The 22,432-nt window shown below is 38.4% G+C and overlaps 1 protein-coding gene across 4 annotated transcripts in view; it reads right to left on the minus strand.

The window, feature by feature from the left end:
- Nucleotides 1-22,432, minus strand: part of sgk3 (serum/glucocorticoid regulated kinase family member 3) — a 79,121-nt gene that overhangs the window by 24,026 nt on the left and 32,663 nt on the right. For all 4 annotated transcript variants that reach the window (XM_008108535.3, XM_003219602.4, XM_008108533.3 and 1 more), the window contains exon 2: nucleotides 6,163-6,239. The gene's annotated coding sequence lies outside the window, so the exon portion shown is untranslated. The remainder of the gene's footprint in view (nucleotides 1-6,162; nucleotides 6,240-22,432) is intronic.

The following is a 22,432-nucleotide window of genomic DNA, read 5'->3' on the forward strand; positions in this document are numbered from 1 at the left end:
CACTGAGCTGCTGAACTTGCAGACCGAAAGGTCCCAGGTTCAAATCCCAGGAGCGGAGTGAGCGCCTGCTGTTGCTCCAGCTTCTGACAACCTAGCAGTTCGAAAACATGCCAATGTGAGTAGATCAATAGGTACCGCTCCGGCGGGAAGGTAAGGGCGCTCCATGCAGTCATGCCGGCCACATGACCTTGGAGGTGTCTACGGACAACGCCGGCTCTTCGGCTTAGAAATGGAGATGAGCACCAACCCCCAGAGTCAGACATGACTGGACTTAACGTCAGGGGAAACCTTTACCTTTACCTATATACATTAAATACCAGATGCATCAGATACTTATACAGTAGCATCAAAATATTTATTGCTATGATATAATTGGAAAATAAAGCTGAAAAATCATGTATGTAAGTCAAACTTTTTTTTTAATTACCCTGAAAACCTGGGCAATTTATCCATGAGTCAATGCCAGTTTTCCTAGAAGTCAAATTAACAGCAATCTGAGTTCAGGGGAAGAAGAAAGGAGGAAGCAGAGGCTGGCAAAAAGCATCTAGAGCCCACCTCTGTGCACCTGAAGCTGGGAAGCATTTGCTGGTTTGCTTTTTGATGCTTGCCCCTTGACTTTCCCTGGCAGCCTGGTCTGAGCTTGGAACTTTTCTCCCCTTCGCAACTCACTATGCAAGAAACACATGTGTGCGAATAGTGCAACGCGAGTCTCCTACACATCACACAGCCATAATATAGTTCCTTCCTCATCCATCCAGTCTTTAGGATGAACACGAACAGTTACACCTGCTGTAATTTTGTCAGTTCTTTGACCACTGCCTTCCTTTGCTTCTTCCCTTGCATTCTTTTTAATATGGTGGTGGCGCAGTGTGTTAAAGCGCTGAGCTGCTGAACTTGCAGACCGAAAGGTCCCAGGTTAAAATCCTGGGAGCGGAGTGAGCGACTGCTGTTAGCCCCAGCTCCTGCCAACCTAGCAGTTCGAAAACATGCAAATGTAAGTAGATCAATAGATACCGCTCCGGCGGGAAGATAAGGCCGCTCCATGCAGTCATGCCGGCCACATGACCTTGGAGGTGTCTACAGAAAACGCCGGCTCTTCGGCTTAGAAATGGAGATGAGCACCAACCACCAGAGTCTGTCACGACTGGACTTAATGTCAGGGGAAAACCTTTACCTTTACCTTTACCTAAGTTTTAGTCTTGACTTATCATAGGTCGGAACAAACTGTGTAATGTTAGGCCCCAAATCTGTCCTCAGCTTATCCATAAGAATTACTTATAATTGAGTATATATAGTAGAAAGTATATGACAAATTTTAACCCCTACAATGACAAGTGAAGATATAGGTTTCACCAATCTTGCCTCTATTAGGGGATGATGCAGGGTGGAAAAAGCTGGCTATAAGACCCAAATGCTCCACTCCACAGTATTAATTTCAGTTGCTGCTCAGTTGTTTGACCACCCTGCACTTTCTCAATTAATGGGAGGTATAAAGTGAAAAAAGCTCCCTGCTCCTATTTCCAATAATAAGCAATGATCGCTGTGTTCCTATAATCTGCACATATTTTGTTAAATTAGAAACCATATTAAACTGGGCTAATCTACTTGTTTGTGTTTTGCTTAGCACAGTGAATTTCTGAGCACCAGTACAGATTAAAAATATGCAGGTAGCCTCAATCTGCTTGAATATATAGTAGAGTCTCACTTATCCAACATAAACGGGCCGGCAAAATGTTGGATAAGCAAATATGTTGGATAATAAGGAGAGGTTAAGGAAAGGCCTATTAAACATCAAATTAGGTTATTACAAATTAAGCACCAAAACATCATGTTATACAACAAATTTGACCGAAAAGTAGTTCATTACACAGTAATGCTATGTAGTAATTACTGTATTTACAAATTCAGCACCAAAATATCACAATGCATTGAAAATATTGACTACAAAAATGCATTGGATAATCCAGAACATTGGATAAGCGAGTGTTGGATAAGTGAGACTCTATGTATTAAGAACAATAACATGAAACTTTGTTAGAGCCAACCAAAAATCACAGAACTTTCACATGCATTGGAAAGACTTCAGGTTCAATCTTAAACAGAAAAGTGAAGAAGGAAAGAGTTATGGACAGGGACACAGGCGCTCCTAATAAAAGTGACATGTTATAGGCCAAATTCTAAAAGGTCAGCAGAACCAGGAAGAAGCTATTCTCCCCTGTGGACCCCTGCACATTCCCTAAAGCTGCTCTGAAGGTCTGGGAAACCTCTGGGGCTGGCTTAAGGAAGCACAAAGGGTTAAAGGAGGGAGGGGAAGAAAACCATATCTCACTAATAGCTTCTGCCAGTATTACTCTGAATGCAAGCCAATGTGTTATGCCCGTGATTCAAGAAGCTCTTTACAGAATATTTTGGCAATTTTCTGTTTAAAATGAAATATCACAGATTGCACCTAAGCATCTTGAGTCAAACTATGAACAGCTAGTCTCTTCTGAAAATAAACAACTATATGAATTTCTCTTTAACACCAATTGAGGACATTTGATGTTATTGTGTGCTATCAAGTCATTTCCAACATGTGGCAACCATAAGGTGAACCTACTCCAGGGTTTTCTTGTACATGCCTTTGCCTTCCTCTGAGACTGAGAGTGTGAGACTTGCCCAAGATCATCCTTGGATGAGCGAGGATTCGAATTCTGGTCTCTAGAGTCACAGTCCAAGGCTCAAACCACTACACCATGCTGGCTCTCTGAGAGTATATGATATCGTATATGATAACATATGAGTATATGATAACAAAACATGGGCGTTGTTATATTAACAAAACTGATGTTGTTTCAAGTGGTCAGTGCATTGCTATGCAGTTTTATAAAGCTATGCTGAGAGCAGTTCAGTCCAGAGATTGTATAATTACGCATTTCTCATCTTCAAACAGAAGTATGCATTTGAACTGTGTCTGCTCCCCAGTGTTTTCTAAAAGCAAATGTGATGTAATTCCCCTGTTAGGGAGACACCCATGTTTGTTTTGGCCAAAGGGCCAAAACTCTTCACAACTCAGTTAAGTGATTTGTTTTAAACATCCAGCCAATAAATGGCACATTATGATGATCAGATTAGTTTTGTGTGTAAAATTTTGCTACTTCAGGAATCGGCTCCGTTTAAAAAGTTTTTTAAAAAGGAGATATTTTTGACTTAGCAGATAATGCTAACAAAACATTTGGGGCGGAGGGGGGGTTATACTTTCTTAAAATTAAGGGCAATTTTCATTCATTTCAGCTGTAAATTTATGAAAGTCACTAAACTTCTCCAGCTGACTTAACAAATAAATGGCTAAAATTGGCTAGATGAGGGATTATTGTTCTGCCAACAGAAAGAATTCAAGCTCACTTCAGTTCTCATGAACCTCATGCTTCTGATGAAGTAGACTGAAGTTTACAAAACCTTATGGAAGAATAAAACAGTCAGCTTCAAAGGTATTACTCTATTCCTTTGTGCCTTTTATGCTAAAGCATACTTATACAGTTTTCTCTTTAAACACCCTTTTGGTGCACTTGTTGCTTGGTAAACCATTATTTTCTTCAATAAAAAACTCTTGCCCTTTACATTGCATTGTTTAATCCTTAATAAATACTGAATTAAACTGTTGCATTGAAATAAATATGCTCCATTCTATTTGGATGACTCTTTAAAAGGTATTTCTTTTACTCAGTGAGACACTCTAAACTGAACTGAAAGCTGATACAGATTTTCCAAACCTCATGACATCCCAGATGTGTTGGATACTGTGTTCAGCTACCTGCTCCTTTCACAACGTTTCCAGAAGAAATTAAGTAATCCTCTTCAGCAATAACAAACAGTTACAAGAGCCAGTATGAAAACTGGGATAGAGTATTGTACTGGGAAATGTAGCATTAATGCCCATAGGAAACTTGCCATCCGTCAGCCTCTGCTTCCAATATCCCCTGCATATAGAAATAATCTATATCCATTATTAGTGCAATGGATTATATAAATGATCAAGAATATGACTTTATTTTATTTGTGCTTTATTTGTAAACTACTTAGAACAAAGATTACAACTCGGATGGTAGCTCTCATTTATTCAGGATAGAGATACTATTTCAAAGATTGCAGAGTTTCTTAGGAAACGTGGAAAACAAAACAAAGTAATGAAACTCAGTACATAAGATAGTCTGGGGAAGATGGAAATCCATGAATAGTTGCTACCACCTCTGAAAACAGGAAATAAGAACAGATGTATTTTGCAGATCTCACAGCATCCTGGTTTCAGCACTGCCTAGAGGCTCTACCTTTTGATCTGTTGTTTCTAGCTATCATTTCTGATTATGAACATCCTTTCCGCCAAACTTCAGATCTTATTAATTCAACCAAGATCTCCCAAAAGAAAACCAGTCAATCCTTTCTGAAAATGCAAAGATGATATATATATTCATGTTTTCACCAAGAGTTGATATTTTGCAGAGTAGTTGGCTGAATCAGTAGTAAAGTTGACCAATATGTTTAAAGTGGGCTTCCGAATATACAAAATAGAGAGAAAAGGACTACTGATCCACAGTGGAGTCTTTGGGATGACAGAAAGTTGTAACAGAGGAGGGAGGCAATATGGCTTGCCCAACTCATCTGGGGACAGATCTCTGAAATTAGCTTTGTTTGCAAGATGATGCTCTTGTAATAGTACGGTTTTCTTAATCACTGTGGGACCCACAAGGATTCCCAGGAAAGATTTCTGGGGAGACCCATATAAAATCTATTCCCAAATTTCCTAGCATATCTTGGCAGTATTGACTTGCACAATACACACACACACACACACACACACACACACACACACACATGAAATCTTCCTTCAAACACACCTGGATTTAATGGAACACCATATCTTTTCACATACAGATCTTGATCAGTAGGGCTTTGAATTGACATATCAGCTTAAGACATGATAGTGTGAGTGAAGTCTCCAAAGACAATCCCTACTTGGGTGGTATCAAGGGGAGCCTTAGTCAACCAATTTATCATCTCTGCTTCCATGTTGAGGAATCCTGTGCTTCTCAAACTGTGCTTCTCCAGGTGATTTGGACTTCAGTTCCCAGAAATCCCAACCAGCTTACCAGCAGTTAGGAATTGTGGGAGATGATGTTCAAAACATCTAGAGAAGCACAGTTTGAGAAACACTGGTCTAGAGAATTAAATAGTTTCTAATTCACAAAATATAGCAAAGGCACATGAACATGAATGCTAGTAATAAACTCTGAGAATTACTACAGATTGAATCTCCCTTTTCTGGAATTCCAAAATCTTCCAAAAATCAAAACTGCCCACATGGGTGGCTGGAAGATGACAACATTGCTTCTGATCGTTTTATGTACACAATGCTTGTTTCATGGATGAAACCATTAAAAATATTGTGCATAAAGTTACCTTCAGCATATGCGTATGGAGTGTACATGGAACAAATGAATTTCGTGTTTAGATTTGGGTTCAATCTCCAGGAAATTGCAATCTATCTATCTATCTATCTATCTATCTATCTATCTATCTATCTATCTATCCACACACACATACATACATATACACACACAACCAAAAAAACATGAAATATCAAACACTTCTGGTTCCAATAATTTTGGGTAAGGAATACTCAACTTGTATCATGTAACAGATATTAAGATTTAATGAAAATTCAAAGAGGATGAGACAAAAAAAAACCCTGAAACCCAAAAAACATTTTGTAGATTCTAAATGTTGCTACTTTAACAACTACTTTAGTAGCTTCCTCACTCCTACTGACTAGTGGTCTCCCATTTGTGAATATATAAGGTACATCATAACTATTATAGGATCACTGATGATATAAGAGCCATACTAACTGAAAGCTTTTGCCAACTTTAGTTGAAAAAAAACTAAAGCAGCCCAAAGCCTTTTCTAAACTTTGAGTATTACTGCTGTCGGAAAAATTCAGGAAGTGCCACAAATAGTGACTTGCTTTCACATTGTGTCTGCGGAAAGACACAGAGCAATTTCTTACCACAACAATAATTTCAATCAACACTGCAAAAAAGGGTTTTATGGAAATCTTGGATTGCATATTTCAGTAGCACATAAACAAAGAAATCGTAAACGAGGCATCTGAAAAAGATCACTTACCTTTCAGTGTTTTAGGAGTGAGGTACAAATCATGGATAGGTATCAAAGGTAACAAAGACTTTTGCCATAGGACAGACCTGCACAGCAAAAAATTTTAAAAAATCTTAAATGAAATAAATAAACCAATATCATTTAGTACCCTCTTTCCTTAGTTGATGTTCAGATATCATTGCTTTTTATAGCACAATCAATAAAAGAAAGCTTGCCCAAGTACATACTATTAACAGCCCCAAAAATGTTTATTCTTAAATACCTTCTCATCTCCTCTACATGATTTTAAATGCAGCTTATTATTTTCACTGCATATATATATGACTTACCTGTTTGACCTATAAAAACCCTGTTTTGCTACTAACCAGTGACTTACAGTCCAGTTATTGCAAAATAGTTATAAGACAGATAGGAAATTATAGGACATAAAATTAGTAACCAAATAACTACATACTACGTAAGTTCTTCTTATCAGCGTAGACTTTTTGGTCAATTGCTATGGAATTTCATATTTAGATTTGGGTCCCAGCTCCAGGATATTTCAATGTGTATATGTAAGTATTTCAAAGCCTGAAAAAAATCCAAAATCCAGAACATTCTGGTCCCACACATTTCAGACAAGGAGAATCAATCTGTACCAAACATGGTAACTTTAGCCAAAAAAAATGCATAATTATAGTATGCTTAAAATACCTTTCATCTAAACTAACATAAAGGATGCCAATTAGGGGATCCCATCCCCTAATAACACCATGGAAAGGAGAGCATGTTTTTTTTTCCCTGCAGCTTCAAAATTTTTGAACAATTTACGCTACTAATTTATATTAATGTGTCCATTTCTGAAGACATCTGAAACAGCTAAAGTGCTATGACATAGTCTATTAGGATGGGGATAGGTAACTAAAAGCAGGGGTGTGTGTGTATGTGTGGGGGGGCAATGTTATGCCCTTAGAGCCCCTGGGAAGGGGAGCACATGGAGCACAAAAGCAAAGCAACAAAACACCATTGTTTAGTAATAATAATAATAATAATAAAACTTTATTTATATCCCGCCACCATCTCCCCAACGGGGACTCGGGGCGGCTTACATGGGGCCATGCCCAGAACAATACAATATAGCAAAATATAAAAACAACATATCATAATACAATTACAACAATACAAAAATAATCATGTACAGTACAACACAAAATCAAAAAAAGCAATATAACAGGGCGGGCCGCATGAACACTCAGTTAAAACCTGGGGTGAGAAAAAGATAAGAATAAAACCACGGGGAGCAGAGACATAAAATAGCAAACAGTCTGGAGGATAGATGATGGGGGGAGTAACAAAAAAGTGTGTAACAGTTACTCTCCGAAAGCACATCGGAAGAGCCATGTTTTTAGATCTTTCCTAAAGTCTAAAAGAGTGGGGGCTTGCCTGATTTCAATGGGCAATGAGTTCCACAAACGGGGGGCCACAGCGGAAAAGGCCCTCTCCCTTGTTCCTACAAGGCGGGTCTGGGATAAAGGCAGTGGCGACAGGAGGGCCTCCCCTGACGATCAAAGAGATCGGGCAGGTTTATGGTAGGAGATACGGTCACGGTAATACTAATGTTGCCTTATTTTTCATTGTTGTTAATGTTACAATTGATAGGTGTTTCACCTATATATTGTTTTCCATTCGTGTCATAGATAGTCCTCTACCTTGCACATGGATAAAATCAGGATATGAAATAAAAACCCACTCAACCAACCAACCATTTAAAAACCTTTAGCATTTGTGATTGGGAGAATAATCAGAAAACACACTGGAGTCTGTGTTGGAAGATGTCTTGGTCTTCAACTTGCAATCTTCCATCACAAGAAGCCCATTTGTATCTCCTTGGTGAGACCATTCTACTTCGAAGCAGACAGGAAAGTTAATTTTCCCTCTGTTCTAACTGCAGACTACGGTATGTCAACCTCAACAAAACTGCAGACATTTTAACCACGGTACATGCCCATGTATAAGTAGATTGTTGAGTTTTCGTTCTACTCCCACAAAAAATACATTGGGATGTACTCTTCAGAACAAGCAAAGTTTCAACAAGACCAACCATAATCTTCAAAAGCTAAGAGTGACAAGAGTGGTTTTCACTCCTTGCTGGTTTCTTATTTTATCCCCCCTTTGAAATGACAAACCCTTATTATTTTTATCCTGAAACTGCTGTAAAACCCTTCGGTGGGTGTCACATTTTCTGGCACAACACAGAGACAAGAGTTTTGTGTTTCCATGGTTAATTTCAAAGGCTTTTCATCAGCTTTATGCATCCAGGAATCAGAAACTTATACAGCATTTACAAATCAAACTAATACTGCTTAGAAATCTGAAATGAACAGAACAAATTCATAGGAACAGCAGCTCTTCCTAACTTAATGGTCACATTAAGAATACATTCCCAGTTGAACACCTGATCACAGGAATAATAAAGCTAGTATCTGACTGTGTGGAAGCCAAAGGTCTAAAAATAATAAACCAGGATTGGCATTTTCCTCAGCTCTGTATATATATAAAAAAACAACAGTTGTACATAGTTATTCACCACAGATATTTCAAACAAAGCATTATGCTTATTCCAATAAATAAAATGGAGAAGTGAAAACACCATCACACTTCAAAATTAAGGAACTGACTAAAGCGAAGAAACTGACTTAATTTTTAAAGTGTGTCAACGCTCTCAGACTATATTTCTAAAGCTGGAAAATCCTACTTCCCTACTGATATTTATCTAAGTATATGTGTGTGTGCATGTCATTACTTGTGCAAAGGCTGTCGACACTCCAAAATTTCCCCTCTCCCTTGTACATTGTGTATTACTGGAGTACAGCATGTATGTATGTTTCTTTGTTGAGAAACAGGCGTCCTGTTAATATTCAGACTGTGGATTAGCTGGCCAATGAACACGTAATGTCATGACCTTGTTAACATAAAATGAGGTATATTGCATATTTACATACACTGTTATAATTAGGCAGCTCATCTGTATTTCCAAATCCAAAAATGGATTTCATTCTCTTTCCTTCTCCCAAATACACAAACATTCACTCAATTTCTCGAATTAGCTCCCACAAAATAGGAATAGAAACAATGGGATGCATACTGATTTAGGGTTTCACATTGTTAGTGTGGTGAGGTCTAGGATCCGATGTGCAATGACTCTGTTTCTGAGACTTTTTGCAGATGGATTCCAACAAGTTGCTGACGAAAGGAGACAAAAGTCATTTGATAGGACCGGCTGGGGATTCCAATGCAGCTTTGAAAAAGGAGTATAACCCATTGTGATAAGGTCTTTGATCACAACTCCAGCATCGGAGTGAAGCTTGGAAACATTTCAGTTTTGGATTATAGCTCTCAGAATCCCTCAGCTAACCTCCCTGATGGCCAAAACGCATGAGGGATTCTGGGGACTGTTGTCCAGTTTTGGTCTGCATTTTTTTTTTCAAAGAAGAGATGCAGTCATATTTCACATGGCTGCAAAATTGCAAAGTTAATGGAAGCAGACAAATCACATGAGCAACCTCCTGTTGCTCACCTTTTCAACTTGGCCCAGCAAATTGTTCAGGCAGACTCAATTAGCAAACCACACTATTGTCAAATAACTAACATCCCCAGAAATTCCCAAGCAGCAAAACTTACAATGAATTTAACACAGGATGATGATGTTGTTTTGCACGTTTCTTCTTGCACTAGATAGTTCTGAGTTTTGTTTGACAAGGAGGGCCACTCCAAACATCACAGAGAAACCATTAGCAGATATGTTTTTTGTAATATTGTTTTTAAACATAGGAGCAAAACTTTTAACATTTAACCTAGGATGGAGGTCAACTGGATTTCTACATATTGTTGGACTATAACTTTTATCAGCCTTCATATATTCTCTGGAATAGGATTTATTAGATTGAAAAACAACTGAACACTTTTCTAATGTAAATGTATATGACAATAGGACCTAAATAGCACAAAGGTACCAAATCCCATATGACCTTGGAAGCTAAGCAGGATCAGCCCTAGTTAGTACTTGAATAAAAGACCACTAACAAATACTAGATGCTGTAAACTATATGTTAGAGGAAGGAACTGGGAACAGGTTCTCTCAGTATTCTTTGCCCCACTGTAAGTCAGTAAACAACTTGAAGGTACAAACAGATATGACATTATGCATATTATTGCATATAAGAATAGACACCATTCTAAGTGCAATATGGACTGTAAAATAATTTCTCTAATTACCATAAAATATCTCTCTGTTGATCTTGCTCTACTTTCTTTCATTTGAAGGCTCTGCTTTTAAATTTAATTTAAAAGCTTTGCTTTTACAGAAAATCAACATTTTGGATTCCTCTAATTACGCACAATTCTTTGAAGTGGAGTCAACAGACGCTTATCAGAGTCCACACAGTGGAGACATCAATTTATTAAATCATGTTTTTGAAATGTACTTTCCAGTTACTATCAACATGACACAAGGTTCTCATTCACTGAGTCATCCACGATGTTTTGAATAAACTTCAAAGAGAAAGAGATGTACATATTTAATTCTGAAACAGTAATCAAACACCGAACTAGCTGTACCAAAACAAACACCATGAGTGCAGCAGGTTATGCAAAGTTTCAGTTTATGAGTTTGTGAACATTGATTTTTTTATTTATTTCAGAACAGATGTCCAATCAGAAATACAGTCAGACCTTTTTTTCTATAGATTCTGCATCCATGGATTCAACCATCCACAGCTTGAAAATATTTTTTGAAAAATGCCAAAAGGCAAAGCTAAATTTTGTCATTTTTGTAAGGGACATCATTTTACTCTGCCACTGAATGTAATGGGACTTATATTCACAGATGTTGGTACCCCAGGGATCCTAAGGGCTTACTGTATTAGCACCTGGAAATGTCTACACATTTACTTCCTTATTAAGGACACAAGACATTATATTAGGTTAATTAAGTAATAATGCAGAACACATCATTTCCATCATTATGTTATTGCTCCTCACTAATAACAGTGGTGAGAATCATATAGTTGTCCAGATGTGGCTGGACCACAAATCCCAGCAACTGTAGCAAGCTCCTTTTATGTTGAGGAATACTGGGAGTTGTGATCCAACAACATCTGAAGGGCTACAAGACTTCCAACCTTGGTGTAAAATTACCTGTGAACATTAAGAATCTCAACCATTACTTTTTCTGTGACTAAAATTAACTGAAGTATGCCTTTCAATTACATGTTCTCTGCAGTGTTATCTTCTGCCATTCTTCAACATCTTACTTAGCTCTAAACTGTTTTCTGTTTTCACTCTAATGTTACAAATAGTAAGGAGCATTCTTTCAAAAAGTTAATCTATCAAACACCATGCAATCCACCCAACCTGGAAGTGACTTTCCAGATTGCATTGGGTTAAAGGCAAAGTATAGCTTATGGGGTCTTTTACAACTTCCAGGGCTACTATAGTGGCTCTTTGGTATCCACAGGAGTCATTATTTATTCAAAAATATTATTTCTTATATTATGTCCTCTGGGGCTGTGGGGGCATTTTTGTCACATTTCCAAGATCTCAGTCTGTTTTAAAAAAACTAGGAAATAAGTAGGTACTGGAATCTGGTTATTACAAGAAGCCTCTACCGACCCTAAAATAGTCTGCAAAAATGCCCCCCCTAAGAACTGTGTTTGGGATCATTTCAAATCTTCCCAAATGATTTTTCTTTTTCTTTTCCCCTCCATCTTTCTTTTCTTTTCTTGCACAGGTTTGTAATGCAGTGATGTGGCTTCAAAGGTCTTCTGGAGGACAAAGGGGAGCTAAACCTCCCCATGAACTGCCTTAACTTAGTTTAGGATCCAAGCCATTGCCTATTCTATATCCTGAGCATAATATGTCCTATTTCTTTCCCAATTTCTGAATGTTAAGAAAGTTTCTTCAAATATTTATTTATAAATGAGTAAATCAGTTTGCTGTTTCACTGTAACCATGGCATCTGAAAGAGAACAATTCTGATGCTTCTAACGACAACTCCATTTGCCTAAGATGACAAATCACAATTAGAGACCTCCTTTGCTTGTTATACAACTGCTCCATTTTTTGTTTTGTTTCAGATAATGCAATATTTGTGCTAACTAGCCTGATCTTTTTCAATGTTCCAGTTTGAAGAACACTTGGTTGTTTTTGCACAATTCTCTATTACAAAATCTACATTCCACTAATGAGGTGGGAAGGCAACATGATAGCCATCTTCAAATATTTCAAGGAGATTCAGCTTGTAACATACTGCTAAACCATTGACCATTACCTTGCAAATAAAACAACTTGTTTCACTGATGCAGATTCTCATCTTGGCATTCAGTTTCAAAACACTTGTATCAGTTTCAAAATTAGGTTAACTAAATCAGACTGTAAAAACAAAACCCTCAGCAGAGAGCATAGAAAAATCAATGAAAATCTCTTCTATTTTTACAGAAGCTAACTCATCGGCCAGCGATTGTATTTCCCACTTGTCTTTGTTCAAAATAGTGTGCTCAATTCAAGAAACAATATGTTACATGTATGGCTACATTTATTATAAATTGTACAACAGGACAAAACATTAGACAATATATGAAACATGTTCCATTGTGCTATTCTGCATTATAAGTATGCAACAGCTATGTCACACAGAGGCAGGAACTGTTTTGGTTCCAGGGGCGAGACTTTCCCATGGGACCAATCTGACAATGATGTAAAGAAAAGGAAATGTTTGCCATGTGAGCTGCAGGGCTCATTTTGCTAGCAAAGGGCTGTATGTAGCAGTATAAAAAAAATTGTAGTTGGAGATAAACCAGCATTTTACTTTGTAAAAATTCTGTCTTATCGGATTCTGAAACTCAGCAGGGTCATTTTGCTTACTGCTTGCCAACAGGGAACATAAAGGGATTTCATGGTACAGTTAGGAAAGAATTGTTCCCCAAACCCTGGGATGGTGCTGTCAATTACACTGACAAAACTATTTTAAATTGAGCAATAATTTTAATCAGAACAAGGGAGGTTCACATATACAGTAGAGTCTCACTTATCCAATATAAATGGGCTGGCAGGACGTTGGATAAGCAAATATGTTGGATAATAAGGAGAGATTAAGAAAAAGCCTATTAAACATCAAAATAGGTTATGATTTTACAAATTAAGCACCAAAACATCATGTTATACAACAAATTTGACAGAAAAAGTAGTTCAATACACATTAATGCTATGTAGTAATTACTGTATTTACGAATTTAGCATCAAAATATCATGATATATTGCAAACATTGACTACAAAAATGCGTTGGATAATCCAGAACGTTGGATAAGTGAGACTCTACTGTATTGTGAATCCATGGAAATTCTGTACATGAGAGCTTCCATTTCCATGGCTGTTGAAGTGTTCAACCCCAACAAAACTTGAAAAATGTGAATTAAAAATCCACATTTTTGACTCAAAAGAATACCTCTCTAAGAACCTCAGGCCACATCTACCCTGACTATTTAAATGCAGTTTCAAACCAGTATTGAAATATTGCAGATGATTACATGGGAAATCCTGGAACCATTTTGAGACCCAAATTGTAATAACATAAACCACAAAGCACATCAAAAGTTTTCTTTTGCACATTTTTGTCTGGCTGCTACAGTTTGACACTAGCTTCAAAGTGCATTAAATGGTCAGTGCAGATGGGACCTCAAAGTTGTCCTATGATCAACTTCCTCCAAAGAATCAAAGCCATGAATAATCAAATCTGCAAAAAGTTAAATACACAAATGTACACACATGATTGTTTTGTTGCATTACACAATTAAACAAAAGCAGAGGCTAAGATGTTATGTAGATCCAGCACAGAAAAATGATTAATGTGTGTTCTCTGGTGATGACATGACTATACAGCACTCAGGATAAAGTATGCAAACAGTGTGCTAAAAATATAGTCATTATGCCCCTCAATGTATTTCCAAGAGCTGAGACCAAAATTTCTGAAATACTCAAATTATATAAATATTTTAACATATTAAATATTATGTAACCAATTGCTCTACAGAGAAACTTACTCACAATTTTTGACAGAAAAAGGTGAGGCTGTGTGCATCTGTACCAATCTACTTTCACAAACTGACTTCTGGAAATGTGAAAGCTTGACTTCAGTGGCAGTTATTACATTCCATGGCATTTGATGTTGAGTCAGCTCTATATTAATGTAATTCAACCATCATTTGAACATATATTTTAGGGTAAAGATGTAAGTAAACTTGAAAGGGAAAGGAAAGGCAAGGTAGGGAATTTTCATAGCTTTAGTGAATTGTTATTAAAAACTCTATATTTAGATATCTTAGTTGTATCTTAATTGCAAAAAGGGGGTTTGCTTTAATAACTGTGAATATCCTACTTGTCCAAAGTCTCTCAGCGGGTCTCCATTGTTGAATGGGAATTTGAAACCTGCCCTCCCATAGTCCTAGTCTACCCTCGAGATCCCTCTGGCATGCTGGTAGAAGAAGGAGGTAATAATTGTGAGAAATAAGTAATAATATTAGGGTCTAAAATGACAAATTAACATACCATTAAGGAATGCAAAGTGAGAAGATCCAAAACCTTTCTATAGAATTCGGAAACGTGTGGCACATGGTAGGAACAAAATTCTGCTCTTTATAAAAATATTTCATTTAAGTACTTATATAATACAAAACCCTGAACACCTGACTTCTTTCTGAGAATTTTCTTCTTTTCTCCAACCTGCCCTGCTGCAACCAAACATTTCTTGCCTGGGGACAGTAGTTTTACTGTAAAGTTTACTATGTAATTATGTGACACAACTGTACTAGTTCTAAAATTGAGGCAATGGATTCCCGAGGAGGTTGGTCTAACAGTGGCACAATTGTTTCATACTGGCCTAGCAGAAAGACCCAGAACTATTACATATAGCTATTGCCTTATGTGCACCACCTGGCAAAATTACTTTTTTGACTTACAACTTCCAGAACTTCCCAGCTAATACTGACCACACTGGCTGGGTAATTCTGTTGAAGACTAACAACATACCCCCCCCCCCCCCCACTATGAGCATGATGAACATTCATTTTATCTTTAATGTGCAACAGAAGAGGACACAGTGTGACTGGCAGATGGGGTGATAGGAGGTGTGCAGTCCCTTTTCACACACACCTCATACCTGAACTATGTTAAATCTTTCTTAGGCAAAATAAGAACATTTTTTGTACCAGAAAGCTTTCTACATATAGTGGAACCTCTACTTAACAGTATCCCAACCTAATAGTATTTTGAGTTAAGACCTGTTGCTCAGCTCAGGTTTTGCTTTGACATAAGAAAAGAATTGAGTTAAGAGCGAGCGCGAGGGAGAACTAGCAAGAAAGGGAGCACTTGTGCAAGAGTACAGGGTTTTAGGGCTTCAAGGGAGCAGCCTCCATGCCTCGTACCTCCATGTCTCATGCCTCATGCTCTTGTCTACTTTGCTGTCTGCTTTGAGGAACTTTGGGTTAGTTGATTTTGTGTGGTTTTTTATTCCTAGTATGATTGGAAAGGGAGAGAAAGCAAAAGAGGGAGGGATGCTGGAATGAATACAATATGAAGAAAATGATGCTTCTGCCTCTGCACTTTGTGCTTCTACCATTGTGCCACAACTTTGTGCTACTACCATTTAAAAGTTGATATCTCTTTTTTATTGTTCCATGCGAATGAGTATTTATACATTATTTGTTATATACAAAGTACATTTTCTTATTTTGAAACACAGAACAAAAATGGGGGGAGGGGTTTGGGGGGGCGGAACAGATTAATTAAATAAATTAAACTTTTAAGTCAAGGTATCGCTGTACATTCAATCAGCAGTAAAGAAAACGGTTAGGTGGACTTCTAGTACTTAAGTCAAACACCCATCTATATCACTCAGGAGTTTTTGAGATTGTGAGTATTGAGTGGGAAAGTGCTCCCTGCTTTATTGAAACTGTCAATCTGCATATAAAGGGAACAAAAATAGGAACATACACTTTTTACTTTAAACTATCACTCCTCTTCCTCACCTATATCCTATCTCAGCCATTGAAGATTTCCCAAAAGCGGCTTGCCAGGAACAGGAGAATTGCAGACTAGACTGTGAAATGCTCCTCACAAGCAAAGATTATATGAGGACACAGTTTACACATGGTGTAAATCCACTAAACAAGGAAAGAACATGTTAAGTATGTGCTCCTTTTACCTCTTCAGGAGAGCTCAATTATGCCCTAACTTGCTGAAGTGAGATGCAAAATAAGAATATATGTTTCTTTATTTTCAAGGGCTCTTAAGTTGCCTCTTTCTCACTTCAAGTGTAATGACTAGTTTGTTTACAGAATGACATATGCACTTGCAGCATTACAAAACAAGCAGCCACTTCTGAAACAGTTGCATCAGTAAGAGAAAATTGCACAATGGCCAACAGTGAATTCCAAAGGCTGCTCTAAGTCCACACTTTGGACATTAAATTGACTTTAGTCATAAAACCATGAGAAAGTAAAAGATCTATATGCCTCGTTGGATCCTCCTCACTAAAAGAAGGGAGGGAGGCAGAATTTATTGCACAGAAGAACTGCTCTTTCTTCTCTGTATGAGAAAGATTTTGTCCCAAACTGCTAAGAATAGAAGACCACACATCTACTTCTGTTTTATGCTTGGGGGGGGGGGGGGACACTCCTAGTATACACAGAGAATAAATTAAAGGACTGCGATCTACCATGCAACTATCTACCTTATAATCTGCTTTCATAATAAAACAAACCTTGCCCCTGCAGTAGTAGTTATGATTCAGATCCAGACGTGTCCAGACCTGACTTGGAAAAATAAAACCAAAATGAAATGTTAACAACAACAAAGTAGGAAATTTTGCATTCTACTGATTTTGTGATGCTCAAAAACAAAGCGTTGCCCTCCGTGTTGCTCACTCAAGTAGGAATAACTTAAAGAAATGTTTAATTTCTTAGATTTACAGTAATATATAATTGTTGTTGTGTATAAATATGTATAATTATGTAAAAAGAAGTGAGAACTGAGATATACTGACAAAACAACGGGACACTAAAAGCTTAAATACAAGACATAGGGGAGTGTGGTGTGCTGCAGCTCAGAGAACTAATTATTATTATTATTATTATTATTATTATTATTATTATTATTATGTTTTTTATACCCCTCTTTTTCTCTTCACAAGACTCAAAGCGGCTTACATTAAAAGCATTTCAATACAGTTTAAAATCTACAAATATACATTATTGGTATTTTTAAAAATGCAGCTGAAATCCATAAAAAATATATTCAAAACTAAAAACCACAGCAGCCTCTGACTTGATCTTAAAAACCTTATTCTATAAAGTCTGCCTGATATCATCCTTGGACACCCTGCTCCTTGAGTTTAGCTACAATCCCCACAAAATCTGGAGGGGAAATGGGCTTTCACAGTACCTAATACATCTCTACAAACTTTTCTTGCTGTACGTCATTTGATATTGAAAGAGGAGGATTGATTAGCTTCACATAAGACCTGCCCTTGGTGGGGTTTAACAACTGTTAGAATGTTTCTGGCCTTTTAACATAACTGTGTGCATTCTGGACTCTCTTTGGGGGTATTGTTAAAGTAATTGGCATGTTGAGGAGTTACCTTCAAAATTTATTAAAGGTAAAGATTTCCCCTTGACATCAAGTCTAGTTGTGTTTGACTCTGAGGGGTGGTGCTCATCTCCATTTCTAAGCCAAAGAGTCAGTGTTGTCCGTAGACACCTCCAAGGTCATGTGGCCGGCATGACTGCATGGAGTGCCGTTATCTTCCCGCCAGAGCGGTACCTATTGATCTACTCACATTTGCATGTTTTTGAACTGTTAGCTTGGCAGAAGCTGGGGCTAACAGTGGGAGCTCACCCCGCTCCCTGGATTCGAATCGCTTACCTTTCGGGCAGCAAGTTCAGCAGCATAGCGGTTTAATCTGCTGCGCCACCAGGGGTTCCAAAATTTACTACTATATCACTAATATGAAGACTTCGTTTTCATCACCATTTTGACATGGTGGTCCAGTGGTGAAGATACGGAACTTTTTGGCATGATGGCATGTCTTGTGTATGTTACAATATATTAAGATTGTAGTTTCCTACAGTACAGAAAAGCTTCAATGTAAGCATAAGCCATCTTCTGAAGATTGTCTCGAGAAGACCAATACTTCGCAAAAAGAAATGCCCATGGGGCAAAGCTATAGATATAACAGGATGGTAAAATGAATCCACTGGCCGTTTCCAATGGGGTGGAGTCCAATTCTCCTGCCTTTCCTATCTCTCCAATGGATGAGAAAACCATTGCACCAAATTGAGTATGCAAATTGAGTGTGTGGGAGAAGGAAAGGAGAAATTTGTAGGAGCAAAGTCTTGCTCTTAATGATAATAGATTTACACTACCGTGTTGAGTGAGACTGGTCTGTGTCCGACTGTATTCATGAATAATGGCAATAAATGCCCACCATGCTTTTTTGCATTGCTCCTAGTGGTATCTCTCCACTGCACTGGTACTTAAAGGAATGCCTTTTATCCATTTTCTATTTCTTTAAGATGTAGAAAACAAATACAAATTAAGGAGGAAAGAAGTTATACCTTTAAGACCTTACAGTATACATTACCTCGAGTTAGGATCCAACTAGATCCAACCACACAGCTGTCTGTATTTATTTATTTGTTTATCTTGTGTGTTCATATATAAAGGGGGATAATAGCAATTCTATTACAATGCATTCAGGCAGGAAACCCTTCTCCTTTATTTGATTGGATCAGACATAGTATTTATTTAATTTTATGTATTACTAATATCGCTGCATCATCCCTGTTGTCAATAAGCTATCAAGTTTATTGGAAGTTCAAAAAATATTTACACCATCGAAAACAAAAACATAAAAACTAAAACATTACAAAACACCATTCCATTGAAAAACTGTTTTGATTTAATATATATGGCTGCCCAATCTTGTTTATTTTTTAGTGTTACTATTTAAAACATTTATGAACCTGCCTTACAAAAAATATTTTGAAACGGAACAAGTAGACAATAATTAAAGTAGCACAGAAAGATGTGTCCATTTGAGTCCTAGATGCCGATTCAGAAGATATTTTTCCCTTCCAAATATTTTGTCAATTCAAATTAAACATAGCTGACCCGGCAATGTCTAAGTGGACCCTGAAGCAATTTTATGTGTCAACTCTGCCAGGTCTTAATCATAACAGAGGAAAAGATTTGCTTATGCTGAAAAAAATCTTCAAATTGACAAAAAATTTATTTTATTATACTGCATTTTATATATCCAGCAATATACCATGGGGACGTGAACAAGATATAAACAATTTTAAGTAGAGAAAACAAATATCCCTATGTGTTAGAACTGTTTTGCAATGTAAATACGTTGTATGTTACATAACTATGAAGTCCATATGGCTAAACTAGGCTAACTGTATTAAAGAGACTTACTGAGCAGTCAGGCTGAGATAATAAAGTTTGGCGCCTTGCAGCTGGCTCTCATGTACAAAGTTACAAACTATTATATGTACTTTACATATTAAAGAGTGACTAGTATGAATGGGGAAAAACATTTCTACCCACAGAACTATGATCTGGACATCAGATTGACCTTCCATGAAAATACATTTTTAAAAACCCCATTTCTGATATGCTTCAATACAAAAGGTGACATCTCTTCTTCCCCTATAAAAGTGTTATTTTTCTTCCTTACTTTGGCTTGCATGAGGGACCTGGTAAAGGTTTGTCCACAAAAACTATGGCAGTACATTGGTGGATGTCACATTCACAGTAGGGGATGAAGGAGGTAAGAAGTCCTTTGCTGGTCTCCTAGGTGGAGAAGATATGTGACAGAAAGGGATTTGTGTTGCTGTTCAGACAAGGACAAGGGATTAAAATAGCCCAAAGCTCATCTCTCTTATACAGAAGAGAGTGCTTCAAAAATGTAAGACAGTGGAATTCCTGGAATATGAAATTGATCTTATCTTTGGACTCTGTTTCCATGCACTTAGGAAACAGCCCCACGGGAGTTGCACGGAGGCTATCAGACAATGAAAGGGCACTTCCAGTGGGACTCTGTAGAACTCCTTTCCCTAAGCACATGGAAATGAAGCCTGAAGATCGTCATCAGGAGTTGGTTGTTACCCGACTCCAAGCAGCAGAATGTGGGAGAAAAGTGCGGGAAAGAAGGGGAAAGATGCGGTAAGCACATGGGTTAGCTGGCCACCCCAGAAGATGGGGAAAGACGGGAGGGAATGAGCTAAGATAATTCCAGGGTTGTTGTATGTCTTTCAGGCTGTGTGGCCATGTTCCAGAAGTATTCTCTCCTGACGTTTCGCCCACATCTATGGCAGGCATCCTCAGAGGCTGTGTGGCATGGATAAACTAGGCAAGGAAAGGAAAATATATATATCTGTGGAGAGTCTAGGGTGTGGCAAGAGTCCTTTGTCACTGGGAAGCCAGCATTAATGCTTCAGTTAATCACCCTAAATAGCATTGGAAAGGTTTTGTCTCTTGCCTGAGGGGCATCCTTTGTTCAGTCATTAGTGTCCTTGGGTCCTCCTCTGCCTTCAGAGTGTTGGTTCCCATCTACTGTTTTGATTTTAGAGGTTTTTTTAATACTGGTAGCCAGATTTTGTTCAGTTTCATGGTTTCCTCCATTCTGTTGAAGTTGCCCACATGCGTGTGGATTTCAATGGCTTCTCTGTGTAGTCTGACATGACAGTTGTTGGAGTGATAGATGGGAACCAACACTCTGAGGGCAGAGGAGCCCCAAGGACGGCTAATGACTGAACAAAGGATGCCTCCCAGGCAAGAGACAAAACCTTTCCAATGCTAATTAGGGTGATTAACTGAAACATTAATGCTGGCTTCCCCGTGACAAAGGACTCTTAGAATCATAGAATCATAGAATAGTAGAGTTGGAAGAGACCACATGGGCCATCTAGTCCAACCCCCTGCTAAGAAGCAGGAAATCGCATTCAAAGCACCCCCGACAGATGGCCATCCAGCCTCTGCTTAAAAGCCTCCAAGGAAGGAGCCTCCACCACGGCCCCGGGGAGAGAGTTCCACTGTCGAACAGCTCTCACAGTGAGGAAGTTCTTCCTGATGTTCAGGTGGAATCTCCTTTCCTGTAGTTTGAAGCCATTGTTCCGTGTCCTAGTCTGCAGGGCAGCAGAAAACAAGCTTGCTCCCTCTTCCCTATGACTTCCCTTCACATATTTGTACATGGCTATCATGTCTCCTCTCAGCCTTCTCTTCTGCAGGCTAAACATGCCCAGCTCTTTAAGCCGCTCCTCATAGGGCTTGTTCTCCAGACCCTTAATCATTTTAGTCGCCCTCCTCTGGACGCTTTCCAGCTTGTCAACATCTCCCTTCAACTGTGGTGCCCAAAATTGGACACAGTATTCCAGGTGTGGTCTGACCAAGGCAGAATAGAGGGGGAGCATAACTTCCCTGGACCTAGACGCTATTCCCCTATTGATGCAGGCCAGAATCCCATTGGCTTTTTTAGCAGCCGCATCACATTGTTGGCTCATGTTTAACTTGTTGTCCACGAGGACTCCAAGGTCTTTTTCGCACACACTGCTGTCAAGCCAGGCGTCCCCCATTCTGTATCTTTGATTTCCATTTTTTCTGCCGAAGTGAAGTATCTTGCATTTGTCCCTGTTGAACTTCATTTTGTTAGTTTTGGCCCATCTCTCTAGTCTGTCAAGATCGTTTTGAATTCTGCTCCTGTCTTCTGGAGTGTTAGCTATCCCTCCCAGTTTTGTGTCGTCTGCAAACTTGATGATCGTGCCTTCTAACCCTTCGTCTAAGTCGTTAATAAAGATGTTGAACAGAACCGGGCCCAGGACGGAGCCCTGCGGCACTCCACTTGTCACTTCTTTCCATGATGAAGACGACGCATTGGTGAGCACCCTTTGGGTTCGTTCGCTTAGCCAATTACAGATCCACCTAACCGTAGTTTTGTCTAGCCCACATTTTACTAGTTTGTTTGCCAGAAGGTCGTGGGGGACTTTGTCGAAGGCCTTACTGAAATCCAGGTACGCTACATCCACAGCATTCCCTGTATCGACCCAACTCGTAACTCTATCGAAAAAAGAGATCAGATTAGTCTGGCATGACTTGTTTTTGGTAAATCCGTGTTGACTATTAGCAATGACCGCATTTGTTTCTAAGTGTTCGCAGACCACTTCCTTAATGATCTTTTCCAGAATT

Source organism: Anolis carolinensis, chromosome 4, assembly GCF_035594765.1.
Source record: "Anolis carolinensis isolate JA03-04 chromosome 4, rAnoCar3.1.pri, whole genome shotgun sequence".
Classification (NCBI taxonomy): Eukaryota; Metazoa; Chordata; class Lepidosauria; order Squamata; family Dactyloidae; genus Anolis; species Anolis carolinensis.